The sequence below is a fragment of the Prenolepis imparis genome, unplaced genomic scaffold (assembly GCF_030444845.1).
Source record: "Prenolepis imparis isolate NDT839.2.m4 unplaced genomic scaffold, iyPreImpa1.0 SCAF_9, whole genome shotgun sequence".
Lineage (NCBI taxonomy): Eukaryota > Metazoa > Arthropoda > Insecta > Hymenoptera > Formicidae > Prenolepis > Prenolepis imparis.
The window spans coordinates 17,476,304-17,502,647 of record NW_028141167.1 but is presented as its reverse complement, the minus strand read 5'-3'; positions in this window follow the sequence as shown (position 1 = coordinate 17,502,647).

Sequence of the window (26,344 nt, the reverse complement as noted above, 5' to 3'; positions counted from 1 at the left end):
TTATGTATTGAAAAAGACTGAGTACAGTCTGTTGTGCCGCCGTACGGCACTGGGGTTGCGCCGAGTGAAAAGGATGAAATCCTCGGGTCGCACAGGATGTCGTAGGAGCCAAGGATGTTTATACTTAGAAATATATACTTTTTATTTCAATTAAATAGAGTTTTCCATTTATTCTCGCTCTTCTCTCGATTTAGAGGTATTCTTACAGTAGTCGGTTGTTAGGCATTAACCGTTTCGTATTAACTCTGTTTAATGATTCGATCTTTTATTAGCGATTTCATTACTTCTGATTTAGATCTTAATTTGCGACTATCTTCGCGGGCTGACTCTCGATCTTTTATATTCTTTGTTTCTTGGATTTCTTTCGGGAGAGGCCCTTGGAAACAGGTCTCTGATTAGTTAGTAATATTCACGCGTTTTTGTTCTAACTGCAAGCGAAGCAGGTTGAAGTCGCAGGTCTTCGCTTGCATCTCGCGGTTTCCGGTGCTTCGCGCGTGTCTCGCTGCGTTAGCGTTTTCACGCGACGAGCGTTTGTCGAGAGCGCTCTTTTATAAGCAAAAATGTTTTACAGTATTCTATAAAGATATTCAGTAAATTCTAATTTCTAATAACTACTGGTTATAGTTCGGGCTATAACATTCCTCCCCCGAAAAAAAAAGAAAAACGGAGGTACGAAGTTTCTCGCTTACTTTCTTACATTATGTTAAGATTATTTCTAATGTGTGTTACGTACAATTATAATTCCCGGTTACAATGTAGTTTTATAATCGTTTCTTATTTCTAAAATCTAGTACTTTGGCTTCTTTTTAATATTGATCTTGGTATGTCAAAGTTATCGACTATCCTAACTGATGGTCTTCTTTTGTTTTTATTTCTTCGTCGTATTATTGTCCAAAATACTATAATGGTTATTATAATTAATATTATTATTATTCCGCTAGATGTCATTGGATAGATAAATTGTTTCGTTGCGTAGAAGTTTTGTTCGTTGTTTTGTAAGTCGTTATCTATATCTGTCAATTTGGCTTTGAGGTTTGTTAATTCTAAGCGATGTTGTGAGATTTTTTCTAGCGTGTCTTCGTTATGTCTTGTTATATTTCCGTCTCTTGGAATTGTTATATTGATGTTAGGTAGAAAGGTTTCTAGAACGGTTTCGTATGTTTTTTCTTCTGTTTCTATTGTTGTGTCCGTTGTTGTCAGTTTACAATTTCCGTTTAGCGTAATTTCGCCGGTATTTCTTATTATTTTATTTTCGAACTGACCGTCACATTGTATGGTTATCGTTTGTTCGGCGTCCGTCGAGTATAACCAAGTGTGCTCTTGGTGTAATGCTATCCATAACATGTAGGTTGAGACATAGTGTCTTACATTACATTTGCTCTGATAATGCTGTCGCTGCGTATACATTTGAATTTCACATGGTGCGTCTAAATCTACGCGGTGTACAGGTGAATTGCGTTTACATACATATTGTGTATTAATTTTATTACAATTTCGCAATTCGCTTTCCGTCATTGTCGCATATGTTAATTTTTCTTTATCTATAACAATTATTTGATTATCTATTTTGATATAATTGTATACATTATTATAGGATGGTGTGGGGAATTTTATTACTTTTACAATATCATAGGTCGGTTGCGCAATTAAAGGGAAACGCAAAATAGTATATATTGTTGTCGGATCACAGTACGCTGTTATCGCGGTGTTTTCTTCTATCGCTGACCAGTCGTCTGTGCGGACTTTAAAAGGAAAATATAATCCTTCAGGCAGTTGCGCTGCCGCTTCTTTTAAATGGATTACAATGTCATTAATTTAGGGTGTATTTCGCCTTTTCGTATATATGTTAAATATTCCATTATATTTTCTGCGTCCTTTACTAATTCGCTTATAATTGTATCTATGGCCCTGAAATGGTCACGTATTTCCTCTAAAGAAATAGATTCGGTTATGGTTTTTTGCAATATTTTTTCGTTATGTTCAATTATATTTTCTAATTTATCTAAATGCGCTACAGTAGCATTTATTAATTTTAATTGGTTTCTAATCGCGTGTTCTGTTACTTGTCGATTATTTTCTAATAATTCTAGCTGTTCGTTTATACGTTTTTCATCATTTGCGTCCATGGTCCCGAATAATGTTTTCGCTATAGAGCCTATTCCGTCTATTAGTCCTCGACGTTTGTTTATAGGTCTTTTGTATATAGTGTTGATTTGATTCATTATGTTATTAAAATATTTTAATTTTCGTTTCGCGATATTATTCGAATTGATACATATGGTCTTATAATAAGGGAGTCGCAAAATAGTTGAATCGCACATTGTTTCTGTTTGTTTTCGATAACTTTCTATTTGTTCCTGTCTGTAGTTTAGGGGTGCTAGGTCTAATTTTACTACTAATTTCCATGTTTTCTTGGAATAGTGTAGTTGACCAATTTGCTCAAAGTATATCCCTGGGCTATGCTTGAATTCCGTTATTTCATACGGTCGATTCTTCTCGCGTTGATTCGCGGATGCTGCAGCGTTGCAGATTAAGAGTGTGAGTGTCCTGTAATAATATATTAAGTGTTTATTTTATCTTTAATGGTATTGCTTTGGTTCGCAACTTTTATCAGGTGAGAAAGATGTTAGTTTCTGTCCACGTGCCTTCGATATTTCGCGCGGACACCGCAATTATTTATTTATGAGCTGGATGCGGGAGTGTCGGTCAGAGAGAGTAACGGCAGTCGTAATAAGTTTAACAAGCGAATTTATTGTAATGAAAACGACAAACCAGTCACTGGACGCGATTATCTGAATCGATATCGTTCGATACGCGACTTATAATAATTTTGCTTCATACACTCTTTATTCTTTCTCGAAAGAATTCTCGTCTCACACTGAGGGTAAAACTTTTGCTCTCGCCGCTATCACGCAAAATTGGGGGCGAGACAAAAGTCCCCTGATTGGTAGCAGCGATCGCGGGATCGATGCTTGCCAATCAGAAACGGCCACGAGGGATGCCAAAAACCTCGAAAAACGCTTGGCTGTTTGTGTCGAAGGTGACAAAAAACGCGAAATACCGGAGCTCGCGACGCAAACACCTTTCGTTCGGTTAAGCAAATATTTTATAATTTAACATTTAGGAACAAATAAGCCAGTCGTTCGAATCTTGGCGTTAAATGTTTTTTGACCTTTCTTTTCGCGATATTTCGGTAACGATCTTGACGGTAGATTTCTAAACAGTTTCATATGTGACTCTTGAGTCCTGGGGTGCTTCTGCATCTCATCGTTTAGTCTTATGACAGCTTTTGTGCCACAAGGTTTAAAAGAAAATTATAATGAGGTCCTCCGATCTGTATTTTAATTGCGTGGTTTGTGCCGACTTCACACCGTGGTGGGAGCCTCTATGCTCCGGGTGTCGGCGTGCGGTGCGTCGTGCACCTGTGGTGGGACCGGAGTTGCCGTCTACCCGCCTAGGACGGGCCCGTGCGGCTATCCGCCGGACCGCGGGCACCCCGTATTCTTTACGGGTGTCTTTTAATTTTTCCACGGGAGTTCGCACCGTGCAGGAGGTGGTACCTGTGCCTCCTGAGGAAGCATTTATGATTCCGGCCATCCGGACCCTTGAGACCCTTCAGCTGGGGCGGCCCCTCCCTTATGGTTTCGCTGGCCGTGACACCGACGAGGAAGATGATTAAGTAAGTATTAATTTTCTATAAATAACTTTAATTTATTCGTATGCATGCGCACTGCTTTTCTTCCCTTTTTAATTGTGTAGTTTACGTCAGATTTCTTTTCGGTTATTACGTACGGTCCTGCCCATAGTGCATCTAATTTTTTCGATCGTCCCCGTCGGAGCGTCTCGTCGTATACTAGTACTTTGTCGCCTATCTTAAATTTTGTTTCTTTCGCGGATTTATCGTAGTACCCTTTGGCTTTTATTTTTTCTTCTTTAATATTTTCATTCGCGAGTTGGTTTGACGCCCGTATTCTTTCTTTTAATTCTTGCGAGTAGTCGTCGTAACTATACGTTAGTTTAGGCGGTCTCGCTAGGGCTGTCGGTAGGTCCGCTTGATGTCCGTATACTAATTTGAAAGGTGTATACCCCGTAGCCGCGTGTGGGGTCGTGTTATACGTAAACATTGCGTAGGGAATCCACTCGTCCCAGTCTGTTTGGTCGGCATTTATATAGTGTCTTAAATATTCGGCTAACGTGCGATGTGAACGCTCTAATGCTCCGTTGCTTTCAGGGTGATAAGTTGTTGTCTGAATTTTATCGATTTTAAGTAATTTGCACGTATTCTTAAATATTTCACTTACAAAATTTGTTCCTTGGTCGGTTAGAATTTTTTCGGAAATTCCGTATTCGAAAATTATTTTCGTGGCGAATTCTTTCGCGATCGTGTTAGCTTCTTGGTTTGCGATCGGTATCGCTTTGCTAAATTTGGTTAAATTATCTTGGAAAGTTAGTAAATATTTATTTCCGTTATTAGTAATTGTTAACGGTCCGACTATATCTAACGCGCATTTCTCGAATGGTTTACTCGGCGTGTTCGTAATAATGAAGTGTGCTTTTACTTGTCGCGACAATTTATTTTTCTGGCAAGATTCGCATTTTGAGATATATTTTTCGACATCTGTTGTCAACCCTGGCCAGTTATGATTTAATCGAATTCTTTTTATTGTACGTTCGATTCCCTGATGTCCTCCTGTGGGCGCATCGTGATATTCGTAGAGTATTTGTTGCTTCTCCTCTTCGGTATATACTCTTGCGTTATCGGCGAGTTTTTCTTCTCCCTCGTCTTCCTCTTCTTCTACTTTGAAGATTTCTCTTTTTCTTCCTTCGGTGACATCTCGAGTTACGTATCGGCTTAGCGCGTCGGCGTTCGCGTTTGCTCGTCCGGCCTTGTGAATTATCTCGTAATCGTACTCTTCTAATTTTAATCTCCAGCGGATGAGTCTTGATCCGGGGTCCGTGACGTTGAATAACCAAATTAGAGGTTTATGGTCGGTTATTATTTTAAATTTTCCGTTTTAAATGTTCCATAGACATATGGTCGAAAATGTTTAACTGCCCATACGATTGCTAACAATTCTTTTTCGGTCGTATTGTAATTTTGCTCTGCGCGAGATAACATTCGGCTGGCGTAAGCGATAGGTCGGTCCTTGCCTACCGGTCCCTGTGACAGCACGGCTCCGATTGCGTAGTCGGAGGCATCGGTGGTCACGTTGAATTCTTCGATGAAATCCGGATATTTTAACACTGGCGCGGACATTAATTTTTCTTTTAGGTCGAACGCGATTTGTTGTTCGTTTCCCCATACAAAAACTTCCGTCTTTTTTGTTAGTTTTGTTAACGGTTTCGCGATTCGCGAGAAATCTTGAATGAATTTGCGATAGTAGCCCGCTAGTCCGATAAACGATTGTATGTCTTTTACTTTTTGTGGCGTCGGAAAATTTTTTACCGCGTCTAGTTTCGACGGATCGGGTAAAATGCCGTTCTCGGAAATAATATGCCCTAAGTATATTACTTCTTTACGTAAAAATTCGCACTTTTCCGGTTGCAATTTTAAATTATGTTTTCGTAATCTCTGTAGTACTTCCGCGAGTCTTCTGTTATGATCCTCCGTATATTACTGGATCCGTATATTACGATGTCGTCGAGATAAACGAGACATCTGAGCCCTTGTATCCCTGTTAGTACCGAATTTATTAATCGTTGGAAGATCGCAGGCGCGTTTTTTAATCCAAACGGCATTCGATTGAAAACACTCGTAGTGTCCATAGGGGGTTGAAAAGGCGGTGTTATTTTTATCGCGCTCGGCCATCGGCATCTGGTGATATCCTGATGCTAGATCAAGTGTCGTAAAATATTTGGCGTTCCCTAACTGGTCCAATATATCGGTAATATTAGGCAGGGGAAATGAGTCGCCTATAGTTAAATCGTTAACTTTCCGGAAGTCTACTACTACCCTGAGTCTTTGTTTTCCTGACGCATCGGCTTTTTTCGGCACTACTAATAATGGAGCATTCCATTGACTCGTACTTGTTCTAATAATTTGGTCTTTTAGCATTCCTTGCACTTGCTTATTTACTTCTGCTTTATGCTTCTCGGGAAGGCGGTATGGTCTTACGTTGACGGGCGAGGTGTCGGCGCGCGTGTTTATCTCGTGCTTTATCGTCGCGGTGCATGTCAGTGGTTCTTCATTTAAATGAAATATATCGCTATACTCTTCGCATATCCGTTGTACTGAGCGTTTTTCTTCGACGTTTAGATGATCCGTGCGTAATAATTGTCAGATTCGTTCGTCGCGCGTTGACGAGTTATGAGTGTCGCCCGTGTGTATCGTGTATACTTTGTGTGCATTATCTTCACATATGTCTTCTATGGTTACGAGCGGCGTACTAATCTCTACGGTCTCATCGGTCGTATTAATTATACTGACGGGGCACAGAAAATTTTTTGGTTCTACCAGGCATCGTCCAATATATATTCCCGGTGCTGTTTCTTCGGCCTTTATCACGCCTATCTTATTACGATTCGTTGCCGCTTGTATTATTGTTTCGCTACGCGGTTTTAGTTGAATTTTATTGTACGGTCGTAATTTTAATATGGCGTTTCCTATTTGAATCTCCTGTTTTTTGTAATCGCACGCGACTTGTTGCTTTTGTAGAAAATCGATTCCTATGATCCCTTCGTATTCCATTGAGAAGTCGTCCTTTACGACATAAATCGCGTGTTTGATTTTTCGGCTGCCTAAAACGATAGTCGCGTAGAATTTTCCTATTGTTCGCGCTTTATGCCCGGTTATGCCGGTCAAAGTAATTTTGTCGTTGTATATCTCGGTTTCACTTTTCAGATGTTTAACTTTTATTAGAGAGACAAGTAGTAATACTATGAGAGTTCTAACTCAGGGGCAATGAGGGGGAGTGAGGGGCGAGGGGAACCCATGGCGCGGGGGAATGACGTCACACGGGGAGGGGGAATGACGTCACGCGGGGAGGGGGAATGACGTCACGCGGGGAGGGGGAGGCGTCCGCGGGGAGGGGGAAGCGTCCGCGATTTTGGTACCGGGTCCGCGAGGGGTCCGCGGGGAGGGGGGAGCGTCCGCGATTTTGGAGCCGGGTCCGCGAGGGGTCCGCGGGGAGGGGGAAGCGTCCGCGATTTTGGTGCCTGGTCCGCGAGGGGTCCGCGGGGAGGGGGAGGCGTCCGCGAGGTTAGGGTCCGCGAGGGGTCCGCGGGAGGGGAGCGTCCGCGATTTAGGTGACGGGTCTGCGAGGGGTCCGCGGGGAGGGGGAGGCGTCCGCGAAAGAACGCATGAAGCTTTGTTGGTGAGGGGTCTGCGGGGAGAGGGGAATCCGCAAAAGACCGCATGAAACTTTTTGGGTAAGGGGTCCGCGGGGAGAGAGGAACGCGAAGGAGAGCGCGAGGCGAACGTGAGAGAGAGATGTCGCGAGAGAGACGTTCGCGAAAGAGAGATAGCGGTAGCGAGATGATGCGGCGATGGAGAGCGCGAGGTGGTGCAGCGAGGCGTATATGCAAGAGCGAGAGAGATAGCGCGAGATGACGAGCGGTAGCGAGATGACGCGAAGGAGAGCGCGAAAGCTGATGCAGCGAAGGAGAGCGCGAGGTGCACGCGAGAGAGATATCACAAGAGCGAGAGAGAGATGTTGTGAGACGATGCGGCGATGGAGAGCGCGAGAGCTGATGCAGCGAACGAGAGCGCGAGAGAGACTTTTTTTAAATAATATTTACAGTAATTTTAATTAATAAGATTTTAATAGGAGGAAGGGGAGAGGACTTATTCTAAAATAAGTACATTTTTTTTTATATTTAAAGTAATTTTTATTTATAACTGTGTGTGTGTGTGTGTGTTTTACAAAATGTTTGTGTGTATGTGTATGTGTGTGTGTGTGTGTGAATTTAAAAATTTAAAATATTATATACATATACTTATACATATACTTATACATAAAATATATAAAGCAGCGCCATGACGATCGACCCATGTATCAACACTTGTGGTACGAGGCGGTGCGTGAGGTGGTGGCTGCGAGGTGGTGGTGGCTGCGAGGTGACGGTGGTTGCGAGGCGGCAGGGCAGAACTCCTGCATAATAGAAATTTTTATTAAATATATTTATTTATTAAACAATTTATTATTTTAATAATTTTTAAATGAAAAGAAATACTTACATGTATTGCACACTGGACACATATTCCGTGTGAACATTTGGTCCAGCGGGCTATTGCATTCGCTGCACCATCTCCCCAAAAGTTGTTCAAATCTCCCTGTCCTGTGAATGCGGACGACGCCAATCTCCACATACAGATCTCGCAATCTTATGAAACACCTTGTACACAACATGATTCCATCCCATGGACAATAATAAATATGTATCGCACACATTCTAGTACTATCATCCATGGCGATGATGTCAGCTGTGCACAAGCTGTTCACTCTTGTATCGCGAGTAACGTCGTCGCACTCACTATCATAATCGGAATCGGTTGCGGGCTCAATTTCAACGTCCGAGCCCATTTCAACGTCTGATATATCATCAACGTCTGATATATTATCAATCACCATCATCTCATCATCATTCACCACATCATCATCATCCACCACATCTTCTCTATCTAGCACAACTTCTCTACCCATTTTACATTCAAGACTATCTGAAACTTTATGATGGGACACATATTATAATGTTGCTCCCCTCTTGATTTTAATTCTACATCTCTCTTGTTCTAACTGGAGTATCATGTCTCAGCTAGCTCATCACTTTTTAAATCTCCAGAGAACGAAGAAATAGTTTTGTTAGCTATATCTTATTGGAAAAGAAATAATTAAACACACAGTTTAACAGTAAAATATTTTATTTGTTACAAACATCGTGAAGAATTTCATTTATAGCACAAGTTATCAATTCACAATCTATAAGTGATTCGCTATTAAACATATTACTATCACGTATCGCCTTTGCGGCATTGCTCACATCGCGGATATTATCACATTGTAAAATATTTACAAATTGTTTAAATTTTTCATTAACACTATGAGTATTCTCACACAGCCAGGAATACATATGATCAATACATTTGTTGAAATCGAATAAATGTAGTAACGTTGATGGTTTCATGTACAAAGAATTATCAGATGAAGTAATTTTTATAATTTTTGAATTATACATGTTAACCACTTCGAGTGTTAGATCACTAATCCATAGCGGAGTTTCAGTTAGCTGCTCAACGTCTGCTCGTTTCCGCATTAGAGATTTCCATGTTTCAATGGGTAATATTATTTGATTGCCTCGATTATCACCGAGAGCCAATTCCACATAGGATATTATTCCGACGCTGATTCCTATTTCCAAATATTTGTATGATGTTGGGGTTAAGACGTATCTTCTTCCAAGTATACGAGCCGCACGATGAATGCTATAAAAATTTATTGAAAATAATTATTTAACAACAAAAAAAAAGTTGTTTATTGAAAAATTCATTTAACAGATAATATTGAAACTTACTTGTCACATTTCTTCTTGTACAAAACATTGCTCTCTTGTACTGGAACGTAATAATTCATGCTGGCAGAGTACATTTTTAAAAGAACCTTTCACATAAGTGATTGATACAATACTAAATCATTATTACAAGTTTTTATTGATACAAAGCAATGGGGTGGGGATTATTGCTGACACAAAATTATTTTCAACCAATCAAAGCGCCGATGCACGGCTGCTATGACATCATCCTCAATAAAATATTAAATGTAAAATAATGCAACATATCCAAAATTTCAAGTGTCAATGCACGGCTGCTATGACATCATCCTCAATAAAATATTAAATGTAAAATAATGCAACATATCCAAAATTTCAAGCGTCAATGCACGGCTGCTATGACATCATCCTCAATAAAATATTAAATGTAAAATAATGCAACATATCCAAAATTTCAAGCGTCAATGTACGACTGCTATGACATCATCCTCAATAAAATATTAAATGTAAAATAATGCAACATATCCAAAATTTCAAGCGTCAATGTACTACTGCTATGACATCATCCTCAATAAAATATTAAATGTAAAATAATGCAACATATCCAAAATTTCAAGCGTCAATGTACGACTGCTATGACATCATCCTCAATGAAATATTAAATGTAAAATAATGCAACATATTCAAAATTTCAAGCGTCAATGTACGACTGCTATGACATCATCCTCAACGAAATATTAAATGTAAAATAATGCAACATATTCAAAATTTCAAGTGTCAATGTACGACTGCTATGACATCATCCACAAATGAAATGTTAGAATTATTGTCAAGGTCAAAATGTGCAAAATGCAACATATTCAAAATTTTCAAGCGCCGATACGCGACTGCTATGACATCATCCTCAAATGAAATGTTAGAATTATTGTCAAGGTCAAAATGTGCAAAATGTAACATATTCAAATGTCAATGCACCGGCTGCTGTCATCCCCCAGGTGTTCAAAACGTGTAAAATTATAATTTTCAAGCGCCGATGCACGGCTGCTATAACATCGTACTTAATGAAATATTAGAATTATTGTCAAGGTTAAATGTGCAACATACTCAAGTGCCAATGATCTCTACGGTTAAATAAAAAGGATGGTAAAGAGGCATACCATGTTAGTATCATTGTCAGAGGTTCAGCAAGAGCATCTCAAAAATGGCACAATTGGAAGCAAGTTTGATGGAGCAAGCCGCAAGGGTGAATTCGGTGGAAGAATATATTGTGTGGGAGCAGCAATGTGACGAATACATCGAATTACTGGAAGAACAAAGTAGAATAAAACGACCACGATTACCGATCGGAGGTCGACAATCGCTTGTCTCCCAAATCGCTCGTCTCGAAGGGTTGAAGAATTCGGTACGCAGACGTTTTGTACATGCAGGTGCCGGAAGCAGTTCGCGAGACATCGGACTCATATGGCGAGAGATTGATACGGCGTTCGAGAGCCGCATCTTGACTGGTGCGGTGATAAACAGCAACCACATCGAACCTCGTCAATTTCTAGAGGATGCCAAAGACATTGTGATCGAACACGTGCAAAAAGTGTTGCAAAAACACACTAGTGTAAAAGTGAACACTATATTTAATGGTGAGTTTGTGTCAGGCGATAAGCGCGCTAATAAAAGTGTCAACACTAAAAACTTTGAAATCTTTCGCACCTCCGATTTACATGATTGGTACAAACGCCGCATTATCGAGCCCACACTAGCATCGCTAGAAGAATTTCAAGAACGTGATAGTGGTTGGGCATTATCGCGAATAAACAATTTAACTGTAAATATAAACAAGTATAATCCAATGCGTGCGGGATGTCACATTAAATTACCGCGAGAAATAATGATGAAGAGAGCAGTGATTAACGTGCAATCAAAAGATAATGCATGTTTTGCGTGGGCGGTGGTCGCAGCTCTATACCCCGCAGAAAGAAATGTGGAACGGGAATCTTCATATCCACATTATACGACAGTACTCAATCTCCAAGACATTGAGTTTCCAGTGACTGTGAATCAAATTAAAAAGTTTGAACTATCAAACAACATTTCGATAAATGTGAACAGCATCGAAGAAAAGAACATTGTCTCGATACGTCTCAGTGAGCAGAAGAAAGACAGACACGTCAACTTGTTGTACGTGGAAGACAGCAACAGCGTTGGACATTTCACATGGATCAAGAATCTCTCCCGTCTCGTGAGCTCGCAATTGGGCAAACATAATGGTCAAAAATATATCTGCGATCGGTACGTATATTTAATTAAAAACGCAATATATAAAATATATAAAAATGTAATATATATATATATATATATATATATATATAAATTATATATGTGGAAAAAAAAAAACTAATTATTTGTTTTACAGATGCTTACACTACTTCCATTCGGAAGACAAGTTGCAGTCACATATGGTAGACTGCGGAAAGATGAATGACTGCGCTATCCGGTTACCGAGCGATAAGGACAAGTGGCTCGCGTTCAACAACTTTAATCGCAAAGAGCGACTTCCTTTTATCGTATACGCAGATCTCGAATGTGTGCTAGCAAAGACGGAAGAAGAAAAAAACTTTCAACATCACCAAGTATTTAGTATAGCATATTATGTACATTGCTCATATAACGATTCATTATCCGAGTATTATTTTCGTCGTAGTGTAGATTGCGTTTCGTGGTTTTCCAAACAACTACAAAATTTAGCGATACGCGTAAAGAATATTTTAGCAACTAACGTTCCCATGGTAAATTTAACATCAGACGAGTGGGAAAAATTTCATAGCGCGACACATTGTCATATATGTGAGAAACCATTCACGCAAGATGACGATACACGCGTACGCGATCATTGCCATCTGACCGGGCGGTACCGAGGTCCAGCACACTCAAATTGCAACTTAAATTATAAAAACTCTTTTTGCATTCCAATAGTATTTCATAATTTATCCGGTTACGACTCACATTTCATAATTAAGGAAATAGCTACAGCGTTCGAAGGAGGAATCGAATTACTTCCAATAACTAAAGAAAAATATATATCATTTACAAAAAATGTTCAAATTGCAGAAGACAAATCCAGAAATATTAAATTACGTTTTATCGATTCATATAAATTTCTCAATACTAGTCTCGATAAATTGGCATCATTTCTAAGTAAAGATAAACTCAAAAATTTACAATTGAAATTTCAAAATTTATCCACCGAAAATTTCGAATTATTAACACGGAAAGGTGTCTTTCCATATGAATACATTGACTGTGTCGACAAGTTGCAAGATACGTGTTTACCGCCGCGCGAATCATTTTACAGTTCTTTGACCGGCGACACTGTATCCGAGAACGATTACACGCACGCTGAAAACGTATGGGAGCGGTTCTCCATTCGAACGCTGGGCGAATATAGCGACTTATATTTAAAAACTGATGTCTTGTTATTAGCCGACATTTTTGAAAATTTCCGCGACACTTGCATCGAGAGTTATGGGCTCGACCCTGCGTATTATTATACTCTCCCCGGGTATACGTGGGATGCGATGCTAAAACATACAAATATTACGTTTGAATTGCTTACCGATATCGACATGGTAATGTTTATAGAACGGGGTATACGCGGTGGTCTGAGTCAATGTTCAAACAGATATGCACACGCTAATAACAAGTATATGCAGTCGTACGATCCATTGAAACCATCTTCATATCTAATGTATTTCGATGTAAATAATTTGTATGGATGGGCAATGTGTCAACCGTTGCCATATGCTGATTTTCAATGGGTCGATGACATGTCTAGTTTCAATTTATCATCTATCGCGCTCGATTCGCATACAGGTTACATCCTTGAAGTAGATTTAGAATATCCACAATGTCTTCACGATGCGCACACTGACCTACCGTTTTGCCCGACACGCGACAAACCACCAGGCAAGCGGGAAGATAAGCTTCTCGCAACGCTATACAACAAGAAGCGATATGTGATACACTACCGCAACCTGCAGCAATGTACGCGTCACGGCCTTCGCGTTGCAAAAATACATCGCATATTACAATTCGCGCAATCTCCATGGCTTCGAAATTATATCGAACTTAATACGCAATTTAGAACACAAGCGAAAAATGATTTTGAAAAAAATTTATATAAATTGATGAATAACGCAGTATTCGGCAAAACGATGGAAAATGTGCGTAATCGGGTTGATGTAAAACTTATTACACATTGGGAAGGAAGATACGGTGCAGAGGCAATGATTGCGAAACCAAATTTCCACAGTAGAAGCATCTTTTCAGAAAATCTAATCGCTGTAGAATTACGTAAACTCGAAGTAAAATTTTACAAACCAATCTATGTTGGCATGTGCATACTCGACATCTCCAAAACATGTTTATACGAATTTCATCACGAGTACATGTCACCGCTATATCGCGACAGATGCAGGGTAATGTACACAGACACAGACAGCCTAATATACCACATCGAATGTGAAGATGTGTATAAGAATATAAAGCGCGACGTAAGCAAATTTGATACGAGCGATTACGCTGCTGACAATGTGTATGGTATACCGCTCGTGAATAAAAAAGTGCCAGGTCTAATGAAAGATGAAAATAACGGTACGATAATGACCGAATTTGTAGGGCTTAGAGCAAAAATGTATGCATTACGAGTGGATGGTAAGAAAGATACCAAAAAAGTAAAAGGTGTCAAGAGTAACGTTGTCGCGAGAACGATAACGTTTGATGATTACACGCGGTGTTTGAATGAAGAGATTGAAATGGCACGTAGTCAGTCATGTATAAGATCGAAATTGCATGAAGTATACACCATTCGCGAGACGAAAATTGCTCTAAGTCCTCACGATGACAAGCGGTATATCATACCTGAAACCACTGATACATTACCATGGGGACATTATAAAATACCTTTGTAAATAATATTTGTTGTAAAATATGTATATTTTGTATATTTTGTATATGTATATTTTATATAAATATGTATATTATATGTATATTTGTATTTATAAAATTATTAGATAAATATATTGTAAAATAGTGTGCAAATATTTTAAATAAATGTTTATAATAAATTATTTTTATGAATCCATGAGTTGTGAGATTTATCCAGTCCCAACCATTTCACATAAACATCATCGCCTTTTTTCCGCAAAACCTTTTCCACGAGATATACATCGGGATTTGCAACATGATGTAGCTCATACTCGTAGAATCCTCCGGCGACGGAATTTCCGCGCAAATCTTCAAGTATATATGTCACAGGATTAGTTTTCTGCACTTTGATAATTTTAAATATTTCAGTAGTCCAATTTGGTGTAAAACCTTTTTCGAAGACGGTCTTGAATTTACTCACGCGTACCTGACAGCCTACTTTGAATCTTGCTGGAGCAGCAATTTTTATGTTACTGTATACCGTATTTAAAAGTTTTTCAGCAATCTCCGGAGTAACATCGATAGGTTTCATACCGATAGTGCGATGTTTTCGCGCATTGTACTCTGCAACGAGTCGGGATAGCGCGTCAATCCACTTGTAATTACCATTAAGTGTAAACATTTTCCACATATTGTTCTTTAAAGTACGATTAAATCGTTCCACTACTGAGGCTTTCATAACAGAATACGTCGAGTAATGATTGATGTTGTGTTTTTTTACGAGTTTCTGTACATTTGCATTGTAAAATTCTTTTCCTCTATCGGTTTGCATGTTTCTCGGACATCTCTTGCTATCTCGAATTATCTCAGCGATAGCGTCAGCTGTTTCGCGTCCGCTCTTATTCTTGAGCGGCAGGGCCCATGCATACTTGCTCAACACATCGATGACGGTGAGTATGTAATTGTATCCTTTGTTGACTCTTGCATAAGGACGCATCTCGACCACGTCAGCTTGCCACAGGTCGTCGTATCCATGTACTATGACACGTCTACGCGGAAAATTTCTTCTCGCTGGAGCGTGCAATTCCTCCACGAGTAGCTGCTTTTCAGAGGTGTTTGATCGAGGCATATTTATAATAATGTGATATAATTTTCACGTACAGTTCTTTATGTATCTTTTGATGTAGTCTGCGTTACAGCCATTTTATCCAGCGTTAATAATAGCGCCTGCATATTCCTTTCAAGCCTGATTATTTTTTTCTCAATTTCTTTCTGTTGATCTCTCAAAAGCTTGACACTCGCTTCGACATATCGTTTGTTGGCTGCATCATTATCATCTTCTGGTTGCGCTACACGTCGTATCTTGCACGACCTTGCGTCATAGCCGGAGGTTGTTAGACACAGAGTATTATCGCGCACGTAATTTCTTAGTAATCCATCCCATTGATAATATGAATTATTATTCGACGTTCCAAGTGATAATCCAAATTTATTAATCGACATTTCGATACCACTAATATTGACAGACTGACTCGTATCGTGGATGTATAACTTATTTTATAATAATACGAGCTTCGTAAAGTTCCTCGATAATCGATAATATTTCATTGCTGTGGGCGTTGTTGCCGGCTTGACGTGAAGCTTCGAGCAATCGCAAACGATCTACCAACTCGTTGGGATCATTCCAATGCACGTAATCAATCTTATTATTGTTTAAGATCATAGCATGTGGTATACCTTTTCCAGATTTTTTATCAGAGAATAATGGTGCGATTATATATTTATATTTGTATCCCTTGTTACCTAATACAGGCTGATTCACATTACCATTTCGTCTGTGAGCATTTGTTCTTATTAATATACTTTTATAGTTTTGCAAGTCATTCGCAGTATATATTTCATCGTCGGGAATTCTCTTGAAAACCAACTCGTAAAGACCTGCTGTTCCAACGTATTTTGACCCATCGATAATTATATTATCATTTTTATCCACATCGAAATTTTTATTACCGAGCGTCATTCCTTTGTCGATAAATTTAACACCGTATACGTAATCCATCTTGGAATTTTTATCTTGACTCAATATAGCTGCCACATATTTTTGAGCAAGTGGACCAAGGTGATTTCGCAATGAATTTTGACCATCGGATGTTTGTAATGAATGTTGAATTGATGTCACAAGCGATTGAGGTGAAGTCTCGAAAATTTCCTCGATAGATGTCTTATCATGCAATAATTGCCTTGGCTGTACATCTAGTATCGGAGTAGAAGTAGTTGCATCCAATAATTGTTGCATTCGCCTGCTTTTGATTCGCTTTGGAGTAGAAGTTATACCGCTCAATGATATATTTGATCGCTTTGTTTTAAGCTCTTTTTTCTCTCCGAGCATACTCAATGTTTCAATCTTTTCTTCACCAGACTCAACACCAACTGTATTTTCAACAAGCTGTTTCAGAGGTTCAGAGATTGGTTTAAAATGCCTCTCCAATGCATCGTCCTCCTCCATTTTACCAGTTTTCAAGAAACGATATTTTTTACGGATTGAATCGCTCGTTTTCGCAATCTCTAACACAATCTTTTCACGATCGTTATTCATAATGTTACAATTTAGACGTTGCTCAATCAAGGCATCGAAAGCGACTAAGTGTTTTGTGGTATTGCAAATTCATTAAATCCTTTTCTGTATCGTCCATTAGTCAGCGGACTGTCCTTGTCAATCGCTGCAAATCCATATTTATGTTGCCAACATTTCTGACAAAATGTGCGAAAATTATTGTATGACATATCTGTATTTACGTGATCGTTGTACACATGTTTCAAGTTTGTCCCATCTTGTTTAAATAAAATTAACAAGTTTGCATTGTCACGTACAAGATGCTTGGGTATCTTGGCATACGTTTGACAAAGATAGAAACAGTCGACGCTCGAGTGTCGCCCCATTGCAAAGTACTCTCTTATCGTATCTTGCTTGTCACATGCCACATCATCAAAGATAAAAATGGAATTCGGAAGCGCATCACTCGGTGGAATGACATCACTATTATTAGAGAATGTAAAATAACCAATTTCTTCTATCGGTGATAACAAATTTTCCAAATATCGATATTTTGGTTGTTGTAGCGATTTCGAGTATACGTACACGTTCTCGAAGCAAACGCCGTGCGGGCTTTCAATCAAACTAATCAACGCGTTAGTTTTACCACAATTCGAAGGACCGCAAATGATTCCGCGTATAGTATTCGGTAGTATGTTTCCATGTCTGCGTATTTCTTTATCCGACATCAACCGTGTTTTATCGTCGAAATTTGTAACTTTGATTATCGTCGATTGCTGAACGAACCGCATGTTTTCTCTCGAATGAATGAATGAGTCATGGAGAGCCTATTTATAGCTGTGCGGAACCATGAATCACTCAGTATTGAAAAAATGTTTGTTCTGCTAACAAGTGCTTCCGATATTCACGGTTTAAGCGCCGAACAGCTGCAATTTGTACCAAAAGCATTTTTATTGCGATATGAAAATCACATCCACTACGTGTGGGACAAGCTTCCGGAACACATAAAGGCGGATCCAGAGATTCAGACCTGTCGTCGATGTTTCAAACATTACAATCGACCGTGGCAGCAAACGCACATCGACGGTCCAGCGCCGATGATAAAGGATTGCAGCGAATGTCAACGAAAATAGGTAGTGGTCTCTTTAATCGCGCGATAAACGCACTTCCGATCGAATTACATATCCCCGGCTATCAGTTTTGCGGTCCGGGGACTCATTTAGAAAAGCGATTGGCTAGAGGTGATCGAGGCATTAATCCATTGGATGCTGCGTGTCGCGAGCACGATATTGCATATTCTCAAAGCAACGCCCTCAGAGACCGACACGTTGCTGATAATATACTCGCTGCGAAAGCGCGAAAACGTATTACTGCGAGAGATTCGACTCTTGGTGAAAGAGCAGCCGCTACGACTGTTTGGGCAGCTATGAAAGCAAAGACAAAATTCGGTATGGGGATGAAGACGAAAAAATCTTTGAAAAAGAAGAAGAAACGAATACTGTCTGTGGCGAAGCGTGGTGGTATCTTGCCAATTTTACCATTGTTGGGTGTTCTCGGTTCGTTGGCCGGTGGAGCAGCGGGAGTCGCAAAGGCTGTGAATGATAGCAAGGCTGCGCAACGTTAGCTTGAAGAAATGCAACGTCATAATCGCGCTATGGAAGGTCGTGGAGTTTATCTCGCTCCATACAAGCGTGGACAGGGATTCTCAACTATGAAAAAAAAAAAACGTCAAAAAAAAAACGCTAAAAATGCCTGTGGGTGTAACAACTAATGTACAATTAGAACAATTGGCAAGACGTATGCGTATACCATTCTTTAGAGGTGTTTTCATGCGCAATAATTTACCAATAAACGGTGTGCAACAAAATGAGAGCGGTATTGTAAATTTGGATGACGTTGATGGTTCCGGTACCCATTGGGTAGCATATGTAAAGAGGGGAAATCGATCAATATATTTCGATAGTTTTGGTAATCTACGACCACCCAAAGAGTTGGTGCAATATTTAAATGTTACGAAAATAGAATACAATCACACATCCTATCAAAATTATAATCAGAATAATTGTGGACAATTGTGTTTACGATTTCTTCAAACGGTTGATATAAAACCTGTCAATCCATCATCACGATTCAGTTTGACAACATGTCGCTAACACTAACGTTGACTGGCAAAAGTAGCGTTCTCGCTGTAAGCTACTTTCCAGCTATAGATTTATCGAATGGTGATTATGAGCTCGGTTTAACAGATTTTGAAACTTATCATACGATTCCGAATGTAAATTCTAAGAATAATAAATTTTACTTTGATAACGATGACAAGGAAATTACAATACCCGAAGGATCATACGAAATACATGCTATAGATGAGTATCTGAGACGTGCAATTTCACAATATCCTTCCAATAAAGAGCAGAATGAAGATGTAATAGCGCTTCGCGCCAATCATAATACTCTAAAGAGCGAAATCAAATGCATCTATAGAATAAACTTTAATAAACCCCACAATATAGGATCGTTGTTGGGATTCTCATCGAATCGTATATTGCAACCTCACAAATGGTATGATTCGGATTTACCTATAAATATTATTAGCGTGAATATTATCCGTATAGAATGTAGCGTCACCACTGGTGCGTACAGTAATGACAAGCGCGTACACACGATACATGAATTTTCACCGAGCGTGCCGCCAGGATATAAGATATCGGAAACGCCTGCACAGATCATTTATCTCCCGATCGTCGTACGGAGCATTACTGATCTAACGATACGCATTGTTGATCAAGAAGGACGATTGTTGGATTTTCGAGGAGAGGAAGTTACTGTAAGATTGCACGTACGGCGTCGACAAAATTAGCGTGTGATGCTCGTGCTAAATGATACTGAGCACGTGAGAGATAATAATTTTACGAGGGACATTACGAGGGACAATACTTTTGCGAGAGCAACTGCGGCAGTGAGCGACAATAATCAGAGATCTCGTTACACTAAAAAGAAACTCAGCGCATTGAATCGCGAATTTTTAAAATCATTGGGATTCATCGTACGAAAAGATGATTGATATTTTGAATATTGGTGGTGAACCAGTCTTTGATGATCGTATCGTCAAGGTTGAGACACATACATACAATCCATATGCTAACACATCGCTTGGACATAGCGACGAGATACGGATACCTATACACCACCAGGATTTGTACACGTTGCCGTGCGAAAGCTTTTTGTATGTCGAGGGAAAGTTGATAACATCTAAAATAGATGCAAATGAAACGATGATATTAACAAATAATTGTGTTGCGTTCATGTTTGATGAAATTCGATATGAACTCAATGGTGTGGAGATTGATCGCAACAGAAACGTTGGAATAACTTCAACGATGAAAAATTATGTTTCTTTAACAACCGAGAGAAGTAAAATCTTGAAGAATGCTGGATGGGATATGACACATAATGGGTCATGTAATGAAATTTGTATGTTCAACTTTTGCGTGCCGCTCAACATGCTATTGGGATTTTGCGAAGATTACAAACGTGTTGTGATTAATGCTCGCCATGAATTAATTTTGATACGTTCGCGCAACGACAACAATTGTCTGTATGGACCTGCTGAAGCTGCTATTGAATTACTCAAGATACAATGGCGTATGCCTCATGTACTATTGAATGAGGTTAATAAACTGTCCTTGCTACGAGCATTGGAAAGCGGGCAATTCTTAAACATGAGTTTTCGCGCTTGGGATCTATACGAATTTCCTCTGCTACATAGTACAACCAAGCATTCATGGACTGTGAAAACTGCTTCTCAGCTGGAAAAGCCGCGATATGTGATCTTTGCACTGCAGACTGGTAGAAAAAATATTATGACAAAAGATGTTACTGTATTCGATCATTGTAAATTAGCCAACGTAAAGCTGTATCTAAACTCTGAATCTTATCCCTATGATGATTTAAATTTAGATTTTGAAAAAAATAGATTCGCCCTCTTGTTTGATATGTACTCTCGTTTTCGCAAATCTTATTACGGGTGTGATATTGAGAATGTACTAACTATCGCGAAATTTCTACATTGCGGTCCTCTCGCAGTTATTGATTGTTCGCGACAAAATGATTCTGTCAAAAATTCTACCGTGGACGTGAGAATAGAGTTTGAATGTAAGGAAGATGTACCGGCAAATACTACAGCATATTGTCTCATCTTGCATGATCGTGTTGTCGAATATTGTCCTTTGTCCAACGTAGTTCATAAAATTACATAATCAGCAATTATCCCCTCCTCCGATGTAATATAAATGATTGAGATTTTTAACAATCTGCATCAGTCGTCCAACATTCTTGCAACAAAATGGTTGTACCGACGTTTGTGGATCTGCAAGGATTTATTCTCAATAAACGATTTATCGTGAAGGAAGCGGCGATTCTGAGAAGAGGATTCGTTGTTTCACATTATTTTTTCGCATGCCCCGTACCATGGGGTGTGCTCATAAAATCGGAGAGACGTCAAGCTTCATGGTTGACTCGAAATCATCATGGATTGCAATGGGAAGATGGAAGCGTTCCATACTGCATGGCTCAGCGTTTGATTACAACAGCTATCGCTGGTATGATACAAGAAGAAGAAGAGATATCCTCTCTTGTGTACGTAAAAGGCCATGAAAAGCGAGAATGGTTGACCAATATAATGGATGATGCGAGAAACGGTTTCATTATTGAGACCTTGGATGCAAACTATGAAGATATTCCTGCATTAAACAACTTAGATACTACCTATAGCCTACGTTGTGATAAACATGTAAAAAATTGTGCTTTAGAAAATGTATTTAAAATATTTAATTGGTGGTCAAATCATCACAATGATTCGCCACACCCTTTTTTTGAATAAATTAATATTGAAATAATATTATCTTTGTTCGCTCATTTTCCTCATACGCATACAAGTATTATATGTCCACACGTGCTCGTATTAATTTCAGCATGTGACAGCATTCTTATGTTATAATTTTTAAATATAGTCGATTGAGGTTCGAACGTGGTTAATTGACGTTCAATCGATGTTCGAACGTGGTTGATCGAGGTTTGAAGGTGGTTCGATCGATGTTCGAACGTGGTTGATTGACGTTCAATCGATGTTCGAACGTGGTTGATCGAGGTACGAACGTGGTTCGATTGATGTTCGATCGAGGTTGATTGATGTTTGATCGAGGTTCGAAGGTGGTTCGATCGAGGTTGATTGATGTTTGATCGAGGTTGATTGATGTTTGATCGAGGTTCGAAGGTGGTTCGATCGAGGTTGATTGATGTTTGATCGAGGTTCGAAGGTGGTTCGATCGAGGTTGATTGATGTTTGATCGAGGTTCGAAGGTGGTTCGATCGATGTTCGAATGTGGTTGATTGACGTTCAATCGATGTTCGAACGTGGTTGATCGAGGTACCAACGTGGTTCGATTGATGTTCGATCGAGGTTGATTGATGTTTGATCGAGGTTCGAAGGTGGTTTCAATTTTAAATATTATTCATATGTTTATTCTCATCATGGAATCTTTGTCTCGGACCATCTGTTTTCTTATCTCATGTGCCGAGTAAGCGTTCAAGCTATTATGTCATACATCCCCTACTCGTTTTAACGTGAGCTGGTCTGTCTCCGCGATGTTCGTCATAAAGTTTTTAGCGTTTGACACGTTAGTATCTTAAAAAGTTTAAAATGAATTTTGAAGAAATAGTGCGCCATGACGATCGACCCAGGTGGGTCGATATGATATTTCGTGACGATCGACCCATGTATCATGACTTATGGTATGAGTCGGTGCGTGAGGTTTTGGCTGCGAGGTGGGTGCGGATAAGTCGGGAGTATGATCGATACTATAACGATCTGCTGTGGGGTGACATAGAGGAAGAGGTCCCTGATGGCGAATGGGATGATGTGTGGTGCCTTCGCCAGTTGTTCGGGGAGGAACCTTATCCTCCCGAACATGTTCTGGAGCCATTATGGGCCTAGTAAGTATTTCTTTTCATTTAAAAATTATTAAAATAATAAATTGTTTAATAAAATAGATATATTTAATAAAAATTTCTATTATGCAGGAGTTCTGCCCTGCCGCCTCGCAACCACCATCACCTCGCAGCCACCACCACCTCGCAGCCACCACCTCACGCACCGCCTCGTACCACAAGTGGTGATACATGGGTCGATCGTTATGGGATATCATATCGACCTATGTGGTTCGATCATCATGGTGCTGCTTTATATATTTTATGTATAAGTATATGTATAAGTATATGTATATAATATTTTAAATTTTTAAATTCACACACACACACACATACACATACACACAAACATTTTGTAAAACACACACACACACACACACAGTTATAAATAAAAATTACTTTAAATATAAAAAAAAATGTACTTATTTTAGAATAAGTCCTCTCCCCTTCCTCCTATTAAAATCTTATTAATTAAAATTACTGTAAATATTATTTAAAAAAAGTCTCTCTCGCGCTCTCGTTCGCTGCATCAGCTCTCGCGCTCTCCATCGCCGCATCGTCTCACAACATCTCTCTCTCGCTCTTGTGATATCTCTCTCGCGTGCACCTCGCGCTCTCCTTCGCTGCATCAGCTTTCGCGCTCTCCTTCGCGTCATCTCGCTACCGCTCGTCATCTCGCGCTATCTCTCTCGCTCTTGCATATACGCCTCGCTGCAACACCTCGCGCTCTCCATCGCCGCATCATCTCGCTACCGCTATCTCTCTTTCGCGAACGTCTCTCTCGCGACATCTCTCTCTCACGTTCGCCTCGCGCTCTCCTTCGCGTTCCTCTCTCCCCGCGGACCCCTTACCCAAAAAGTTTCATGCGGTCTTTTGCGGATTCCCCTCTCCCCGCAGACCCCTCACCAACAAAGCTTCATGCGTTCTTTCGCGGACGCCTCCCCCTCCCCGCGGACCCCTCGCAGACCATAACCTCGCGGACGCCTCCCCCTCCCCGCGGACCCCTCGCGGACCCGGCACCAAAATCGCGGACGCTTCCCCCTCCCCGCGGACGCCTCCCCCTCCCCGCGGACCCCTCGCGGACCCGGTACCAAAATCGCGGACGCTTCCCCCTCCCCGCGGACACCTCCCCCTCCCCGCGGACCCCTCGCGGACCCGGTACCAAAATCGCGGACGCTTCCCCCTCCCCGCGGACGCTTCCCCCTCCCCGCGGACGCCGCCCCCTCCCCGCGTGACGTCATTCCCCCTCCCCGCGTGACGTCATTCCCCCTCCCCGTGTGACGTCATTCCCCCTCCCCGCGTGACGTCATTCCCCCTCCCCGTGTGACGTCATTCCCCCGCGCCCTGGGTTCCCCTCGCCCCTCACTCCCCCTCATTGCCCCTGAGTTAGAACTCTCATAGTATTACTACTGAGACAGTAGCTCCAGAATCGTAGAGCATGTTAATCTTGCCGTTCTTTACTTCGCGTATAGGTAGAGTTATTAAATTCAGGCTCGCTGCTCCACGAGACGTCTGTCGCACGTGAATCACCTGATATTCTATCGCGCGTGTCTTTTTATTCTTTTCTTCTTGCCGTTCTTCCTCGTCACTGCTATACTCGGATTCGGTATCTCTTTTTCGCGATTGCGGTTTCTTACGGTTTTCAATTTTATTAATGCTTCGCGATTTTTTATTATCGGTTCCCTTATCGCGGTCCGGTGTATTTGTTTTCGGCCTTCCATTTAGAGTCCAACACTCGTCGCGATTATGTCCGCGTTTTTTGCAATAATTGCAGAATTTCTCTACGGTATTTGCGCGAGGGGGCTTGTCCGGTCTTGGGAACGCGTATTTACTGCTGTGGCAATCGCGTCCGTAATGTCCCGTTTTTCCGCATTTATAACATTGCGTGATTTTATGTTGACCTTGTCGCGGTTGTTGCCCGGTTTTACCTTGCATTTGTCGTTCGCGATGTGTTAGATCCTATTAGCTTTTCTTCTGCGATTGCGCCCGTTATTGCTTCTTGGAGTGTTGTGTATCGTTGTGATCGCACGAGTATTTTCAATTCGTTACGTAACCCGAATTGGAAATTGAGTAAAGCTTGGCTTTGTATGGTTTCTAAAATAGCACGCTTATATGTGCTCGAACGTTTTTCTCCCTCAATCATTGAGCTATATAGTTTCCTGGCAAGTTTGTCGACGCGTTGTCCGAAACTCTGTGCCGGTTCGTTAAAGTTTTGCTTGAGCGAATTGAACTCGATTTGTAAATGCGCTGTACTCCGCTTACTTTGATAAGAATTTTCTAGTTGGTCTTTCAATTCTTCGAACGTTTGAATGTCTCGTGTCTCGAAATCTTGCATGGCTTTTCCCCGTAATTTGGTAAATAATATTCCTTGGATTAACGCTTCCTCGTCATCGGGGTGAATATTTTTAATTGCGTACGTACAGGAGTTTAAAAATTCTTGTAATCGGGTTCGCGTTGTGCCGTCGAACTCCGGTATCATTATTCGCACTTCCTTTAGTGACATGTACCGTTGTGAGGCATTCCGCCGATTTCGTAAGTCACGTTCGGTTCGTCCGTAAGCCATACGAGGCTCGTGCTCTTCGTCCGAATCTCGATCATAAGCGCGTTCGCGGGATCTAATCTGCCTATTGTAGCGCCTATCCGCTCCCTGTTCGCGTGTGTGTTCGCGTAGATTCCGTCGATCTCCTGCGTCTCGATTGCGAGGGTAGTCGGTGATCACGTTGATTATTTCGGTCTCGCTCGGGAGTGAGTTCGCGTAAATCTTGCCGACTGTCGCATCTCTCTTTCGCATCTTGATTACGGGTGTTCACGGAGATGTCGTCGATTATCGCGGTGCCTATTTACATCCCGTTTGCGTGCGCGTTCGCGGGAGCTTTGACGACTGTCGTCTGATCTCTCTCCGCGTGACCTCGAATCGTGCATTTTATTTATTTCTGTCCGCATTTCAATTCGTAGGTCTCGTAGGCCTTGTAATACGTCGCGCATCAAAGGGTTTTCCTCTTTCGCGTAGTTATCGACTGGTGTCCTATGTTCGGCGGGTGTCCTGTGTACGTCGACTTCTACGCGATGTACGTTTCCACGCTCTATAGTTTCGCGTAGGCGACCAATTTCGCGGTTTACAGCATCCACGGATACGTCCGCTGCACCATTTGGTGGAGTGTGCATTACCGACATGTTGTCTTCGTTAGAGTCAAAATCGCTACTATCGTACGTAGTTGACCATCCGCTTTTCTGCGACGCGTTGCTAGTGATTTGGCTTGCGCGTATTTTAATTTCCTCTTTATTTTCGTTATTACCGTCTGTTCGCGCCTTTATTATGTTTTCGTCAAAGCTATCGAAGGGGAACTCGCGTTTAACAATGACGTTCGCGAGTAATTCGACTTCGCTTTCGCTTGAATATTC